The following is a 7,706-nucleotide window of genomic DNA, read 5'->3' as shown; positions in this document are numbered from 1 at the left end:
TCATCCAGATTTGTCACAAGATTTCTGCCTTAGCACAGATTCTTCTAAAGTCGGTCTTGGTGCCCATTTATTTCAAGAAGCCATAGAAAATGACACCACTGTTCAGAAAACCATCACTTTTGCTAACCGAGTGCTAACAAAATCTGAAAAAAATTATTCCGTTACTGAATTAGAAGCTTTAGCTACCGTTTGGGCATTTAACAAGTTCCATTTCTTTCTTTCTGGTAAGCACGTAAAAGTATACAGTGATCATCGTGCATTACAATTTTTTATGTCTTCAAAATTAAATCATGACAGGTTAAAACGTTGGGCATTGTTTCTCCAAGAATTCCACTTCACAATAGTCTACATTCCCGGCAAGGAGAACATTGTTGCGGACGCACTGTCACGCGCACCGGCTGGGCTTGAGAAAAGTAACACAGAAGGCAACCTCGAGAAAAATTTCAGTATTCTTTACATTCAGAAAGTCGCCTTTGAAAACTTCATCACCACATCTTTAAAGGACATTGCTCATGAACAAGATAAAGATCCGATTTGGAAAGACATCAAGAGGAAATGGCATGAAAAGACACACACTCAGATTCGGCATTATTATCTGGTTAGAAACGACATACTGTTCAAACGCTGCACTGTTGATGACAAGCTATGGGTACTTTGCATTCCAGATGATTTTGTTAATAAGCTCATTTGGTACATTCATTTCAGCTACGCACATTTTGGTCCACGAAAATGTTATCATATTCTTCGGACGACGTGTTATTTTAACAATATGGAAAAGAGAATTCGAAGAGTCTTGTCTATTTGTAAACTTTGTCAAAAGGCCAAACCATGTACTATCTCCCATCGTGCTCCGCTGTTTCCTATCAGTCCTTCTAAATTAAAAGAATTTACTGCTGTTGATCTCTTGGGACCGCTTGTCAGAACATCTAATGGATTTTCGTACATTCTAGTCGCTGTTGAGCTTACTTCAAAATTTGTTTCTTTCACTCCGTTACGTAAAGCCACTGGACGGTCTGTATCCAACGCCTTTGTTAAAAATTTTTTTACGTGAAGTTGGACACGTTAGTAAAGTCATTTCAGATAACGGACCGCAATTCAGATCTGCTGTTTGGTCACGCATGCTTCAGAACCATAAAATCAAACCTGTTTTTATTTCATTGTACTCACCACATTGTAGCCCCTCCGAACGGATAATGAAAGAAATCAATAAGCTTTGCAGACTTTATTGCCACAGAAAGCATCAGCATTGGGACAGATGTTTACACTTATTTCAAAACGTGCTGAATGAAATGCCTCATGACTCCAATGCTTTACCACCTACTCTTGTACTGAAGAATGAAGAACCACCGAACAGAATCAGAGAGCTTGTACCTTTCCCGAATACACGTAAACTTCGACAAAAAGACATAATTGATTTGGCTATTATAAATATAAAATCTGCAGCAGACAAAAGGAGAAAACTACACGGTAAAGCAAATGCAAAGAAATTATATATTGATCAGAAAGTTCTCATTAAAGTTCATTCATTGTCACATAAGAAGAAACACTTGAGTCACAAATTCTTTCTAGTTTACAATGGACCTTACAGAATCCGACGTATACCACATGATAATTGCGTTGAAGTTGAAACTCTGCATACTAGGAAGAGTAAAGTTTTACACCACATTTCACATGGAAAACCGTTTATTGAAAGATAATCTGTTTTTTAACTTTGTCTTTGCCATATAACTTTTCACTTCAAGTTACTAGTAAGCTTTGTCACACTTACAAACTTTTAACATGCAACAATGTTTGAAGTTAAATATCCAGTCAAGAACCAAGAGAACTTATTTAAAGAGAAATTACGAGTGCATTGTTATATTGAACAGACGACACAGTGTTATTGTGTGTGTACATTCTTGCTTGTTAGTTGCACGATTACGTAACGACTATAAGGCTCACATATTTAGAACATGTACCAGTATTGCTATTGAGATTTTAATGCTACATTTTGGTTTACTTGAAAATACATTCTGGATTTAAAGTACTTTCTGGGAGATACCAGATGACACAGTGGTTAGTTTATGTGACAGCTACACGATTTTATCATGACGCTACTAATGAGTGACAATTTACAATGTTGCTTTTGCGGTGTATCTGTTTTATATCTGCACAGTTTTTCTGAATTCTTCTGGAAAGTAAAACATGTTTTAGTAGTAACTTCTGTGGTATAACTACAAGGAGACAGCCTTTTCCGTAGCACAAAAATATGTTGCAGCACAGTACTTTCTTCATCACGGCAATAAGCGTAATAAGTAAGATATCTATACGCAAAGCGTTTCACTTTTGTTTATCATGAGGTAAGTACATTGACTTCTGCAGAACTTAGCTTTCGGAGGACGATAACTACGACACTTCCACAGAGATTATCTTACAGCAAGACGCACATTTAGCGCTACAAGACACGCATTTGAGTGATTAATTTTGTACTTGAACCATTTATTTTTCAAGATTTTTGAATTACGAAGAAAGTTTTCCGTGATACCTTTCATTCCATTGCTGTAATCTGTAACACCTGAGGGTATAACTACATTAATCCTCAGGGGGGTACACTCTTACTTTGTGTAACATGTGTTTGGCAAGCACAAGGAGCCCTAGCTAATATGGTATTTGCTTATACAACTTTACACATCGGTACCATATTTCTCTAACACATAAATTACACAGCTAGCTGATCATTTAACTGAAAGAGACAAACTTTTTTTACTACATCAGTGACAGATGTTTACGCAAGTACATTGCTGGATAACTTCACACTTATGAAATTGTATTTTGTCTGTACTGTGTGAACTGTTCATATTTTTTCGGGACCATTGTGATACTATGAGAGCTTTGAATGATGTAATTGGTATGAGATCATGATTTTTAAAGTACGTTTGAGGTAGATGACACTATTGAAATTAGCAGAGAATTTTTTTAGGTTTTGACATTATTGCAGAAATCTACGACGTTTTTGAGATTTGACTGAGGTGTTATGATGTTATTTTTACGACGACGATGTGTATTATGTTGCTGAGGTATGTTTATGATCAATAAGCTGATGCTATATGAGGAACTTGATTATGCTACGTATTTGTTATGATGAAATATTGAAGAAATGTCGACGAATATGTATATGTGTAATAAGGTAAGGAATAATGAGTAGTGGTTAGGGACTCTGATTTGTGGAAAAGGATGTTGGAAACCAAGAATCATACTTTAAGAGTTATGAAATGTATGTAAATGCGTGAGTGTATTACAATGCCGACGATAATTTTTTGGACACTGTTATATCAATAGGATTTTGTTTCTACACATTTGTAACGCAAATTCTCAACCTGTGAATTTTTTTTATATGAGAATGCCACTGTAGTGGAAACTGCTGTCGTAAATATTTCAGTAAGAAAGGTAAGTGACCTTGACGTAATGCGTTTTGGGCGCCCATCTGACAGATAGTCATCTGACAAGGGAAAGCCATTAGGTGGAGAAAAAGAAAGAGGCCATTATCCTTGCTATTGACATTTCTTTGTCGAAAGCATCACAAATACGACACGATCAAACTTGAAAACATATGATTAAACTGTGGAGTTCTTAATTTATGATATTTACTAAAATGCCTAATGAAATGATGAGAAACATTTTACATCTATTGTCTTTGCAGTTGAGAGATTGCTCATTTTGTTTAATATCTAGTTTCTAGCTGCACTGCAGCATTGGTTAAAATAAAATTTTATAGATGTACTAATATAAATATTTTCTGTGTACAGATCGAGTAAATAATAATTTTTTTCCAAAAAAAATGAGGGAGCACAAAACGACATTTACCTTTACAGGAACTTCATACATAATTTTCTTTTCAACTACTTGGTAATTTATTTCATAGAATAAGTTTTTGTGGTGCACCACTTTAGTTACAAAGACATTAAGATGTGAATAGACATTTCCCTTGTCTGCATTGTTGTCTTTAGTGCAATATTTTTTCTGCTTGAGCTATGTCATGTTTAGATGTAAGTTATTGCATTTGCTGCTGCTCTTTGCCAGGCATAATGTTACTGAATTTGACTTTGTATTACTCTGTTAAGCCAGTTTTAGTACTGATTTATTTTTATTGTTTGCTGCACATTGCCTTATATTAGTTGTAATATTGCAATTGCTTTGCTAATTTCTATAATGCTGCTTGCTTCACCAATTTGAATTTTATTTTTTTGTCATTGTTGTTTGTGTTAATTGTTTTGTGTTGCTGCATTGCCTCATCCCTTAGTTTAGCATCTGAGCTCAGTAGATTTAAGTTAGCTTAAGATGGGTAGGCAATATAAGAGAACAAGTTGTGATGAATTGGAAGAAATGCACTGAGAAGCTATAAGAAAATGGTTTGGCCAAAAAAGTATTTTGAAAGAGGCTATGAACCAAAAAGTAGGATTTAGGGACAACAGGTTTAGGTAGGATTTTCTTGGAAATAAATGATGAGGTAAGACAATGGAAAATAAATAATGAGGAAAGAAATATGTGAACATATAAATACAGAAAGCATGCTTGGATAGAATTTTTTTGGTGGAAACAAATGTTGAAATAAGAGGAAAGATATGGAATGAAGTTTTGGGGTGGACTGCAGTACTAAATGTCACACTGAAAACAAACCCTGTCCTGTATTTTTGTGTTATTACACCATGTGAATTTGTGTTTTTCCTGTCTTAATGTGTTTAGCTAATGAGAGTTATGTTGTAGAATTTTTCTGATAATATGTTATTTTCTTTGTAAAGATCTTTAGACATTATTTATTCTGTTCTGTTTTAATGCTCATGTCTTAAGTCGATGTTTCAAAAGTTATTCTGATCTTTTATGTATGTACTTATGTCATAATTCCTGTAACACTGATGTCTATGTTATTTCGATTCTTTTGTAAAGCCCGTATTACTACAAATGTTATCTGTACTGTTATGTTCTTTAGTGATGTATTTTGTACCTTTGTAATTGTATTCTTATGTTATAAAATTGTAATTGACACTAGTTCATCATATTATGAACTTGTAAATTACATTTCACTGCACACGTTTCTGTTGGTCATAGTATATGCACAATATGTGAGAAGTAGGGACTTGTAAGTAGGCTGTTTAGGTTTTTCTGTATGAAAATCACCGGCTGTGCTGTGTGCAGTCTGTGGCTAGTTTGCATTGTTGTCTGCCATTGTAGTGTTGGGCAGCTGGATGTTAACAGCGCGTAGCGTTGCGCAGTTGGAGGTGACCCGCCAGCAGTGGTGGATGTAGGGGGAGAGATGGCGGAGTTTTGAAATTTGTAAGACTGGATGTCATGAACTGCTATATATATTATGACTATTAAGGTAAATACATTGTTTGTTCTCTATTAAAATCTTTCATTTGCTAACTATGCCAATCAGTAGTTAGTGCCGTAGTTTGAATCTTTTATTTAGCTGGCAGTAGTGGTGCTCGCTGTATTGCGGTAGTTCGAGTTACCAAGATTTTTGTGAGGTAAGTGATTTGTGAAACGTATAGGTTAATGTTAGTCAGGGCCATTTTTTGTAGAGATTTTTGAGTCAGATTGCATTGCGCTAAAAATTATTGTGTGTCAGGATAAGCACAGTCATGTATAATTGTTCAAAGGGGGACGTTTCAAACTACGTGTAATCCATCTGAGATAAATTGTTGCAAAATAAATAAAGAACTCTCCTTCCTCTCTCCAGCACCCCAGAACAGGCAGACTCCTTTTTCCACCTCCCCCCTCCCCCTGGCCCCAGACAGCCATACTTTGACATGTCCCATATCGTTATAAAAAGAGATCTATGGATGAATGAAGCTACTACTACTACTACTGTCTTGGATTACGTCATGGAAGGAACATCAGTGCCCTCTGGTGACAGTACTGTGTACTAGGTCATTTGGACTCCAGACCTCATGGTCAACACACTGAATGCAGCTTCTGGCTCAAACTGCTTAAACGAACACTGCCTACAAAATAAAGACTTTTGTCCATCCTATCCAGTAGCCCTGCACAGACAGTCCTTTTCCCACCAGTTCCAAGGAAGAGGTGGTGGTCGTATGACAGCTTTGTGGAGGTAGCCCAAGTGACCATTTTCCCCACCATTTTCTCAGGTTAGAGGGGGAAGCACAATTGACCTTTTCCCTGGGGAGGGGAGGGGGGAGAGGAGGGGCTCAGGTTAGTGGAGGTAGCCCAATTGACCTATTTTCTGGCCAAAATTGGGACTTCCTGCCGTAATGTTATTATTACGTTGCCACATCTATCGCCGCCATCTTGGATCCCTCATCTTGATTAAATTTGGCAACAATGCAATGTGGGATGGTAACCCTGTTGTTCCACTACTAGTGTGGACCAGTGGCCTGGCCAAAGTTGTAACACTGGTTCCCGTCAGATCACCGACGTTAAAGCGCTTTGGGCTGAGCTAGCACTCGAGGGCAACTGAGGAGATACTTCATTGAGAAGTAATGGCTCCATCTACGAAACCTGACGATGGTCAGGAGAGCTGTGTGCTGGCCACACGCCCCTCCATCTCCGCATCCAGTTACGCCTGTGGGCTGAGGATGACACAAATGGCCGCGCAGTACCGTTTGGCATTCATGGTGTGTTTGTGCGGAGTATAAGTTTTTGGATAGAATGTGGAACGGTATCTAATGCTGACCAGGCGTCAATGAACACGAGGGTATCCACCCAGGTGCCGACATCTGCTGCCTTCTGGGTCTCGTGGACGAACATAGCGTGGTGTGTTTCACACAGTCATTGTCTGCTGCATGACTGTTGATATTCTGTCTCCAGAAAGGTTCCGAAATTCTGCAGTCGACTACAATAGCAATATATGCCTATAGGTCGATGACAGTGGGAATGAGCGTGTAGGTCTATCTTCTGCACACAATGCAGTGATGGGTCTGTCTTACAATAACACCTTTGCATTCTGAATTCAAAGACCAATTTCTTGGCACTTACAACGAGCATCTCTGAAAGACTCGGGAAGCGTACTGGCTTCTCAGATTGAACATCAGGAGGACCTTTCAGCTGTGAAGCTCCGTATCACCATAAGGAAGATGAATAATGGATACTTTGATACTTCACAGATAAACCTCACATGACTAGATATGCTTGGCTCCACCGCTTTTTTTCTTTTTGAGTCATCAGTCTTCTGACTGGTTTGATGTGGCCCGCGAAGAATTCCTCTCCTGTGGCAAACTCTTCATCTCAGAGTAGCACTTGCAATTTACGTTCTCAATTATTTGCTGGATGTATTCCAATCTCTGTCTTCCTCTACAGTTTTTGCCCTTTACATTTCCCTCTAATACCATGGAAGTCATTGCCTGATGTCTTAACAGACGTCCTATGATCCCGCCCTTCTCCTTGTCAGCGTTTTACACATATTCCTTTCCTCTCAGACTCTGTGCAGAACCTCCCCATTCCTTACCGTATCAGTCCACCGAATTTTCAACATTCCTTTGTAGCACCTCCTCTCGAATGTTTCGATTCTCTTATTCTCCGATTGTCCTGCAGTCTATGTTTCACTAACATTGAATGCTGCGCTCGAAACGTATATTCTCAGAAATTTCTTCCTCAAATTAAGGCCTATATTTGATACTAGTAGACTTCTCTTGGCCAGGAATGACGATTTTGCCAATTCTAGTCTACTTCTGATGTCTTCCTTGCTCCGTCCGTCATTGGTTGTTTTGATG

This window comes from Schistocerca piceifrons, chromosome 7, assembly GCF_021461385.2.
Source record: "Schistocerca piceifrons isolate TAMUIC-IGC-003096 chromosome 7, iqSchPice1.1, whole genome shotgun sequence".
NCBI lineage: Eukaryota > Metazoa > Arthropoda > Insecta > Orthoptera > Acrididae > Schistocerca > Schistocerca piceifrons.
Note: the sequence above shows the minus strand (reverse complement) of the source record.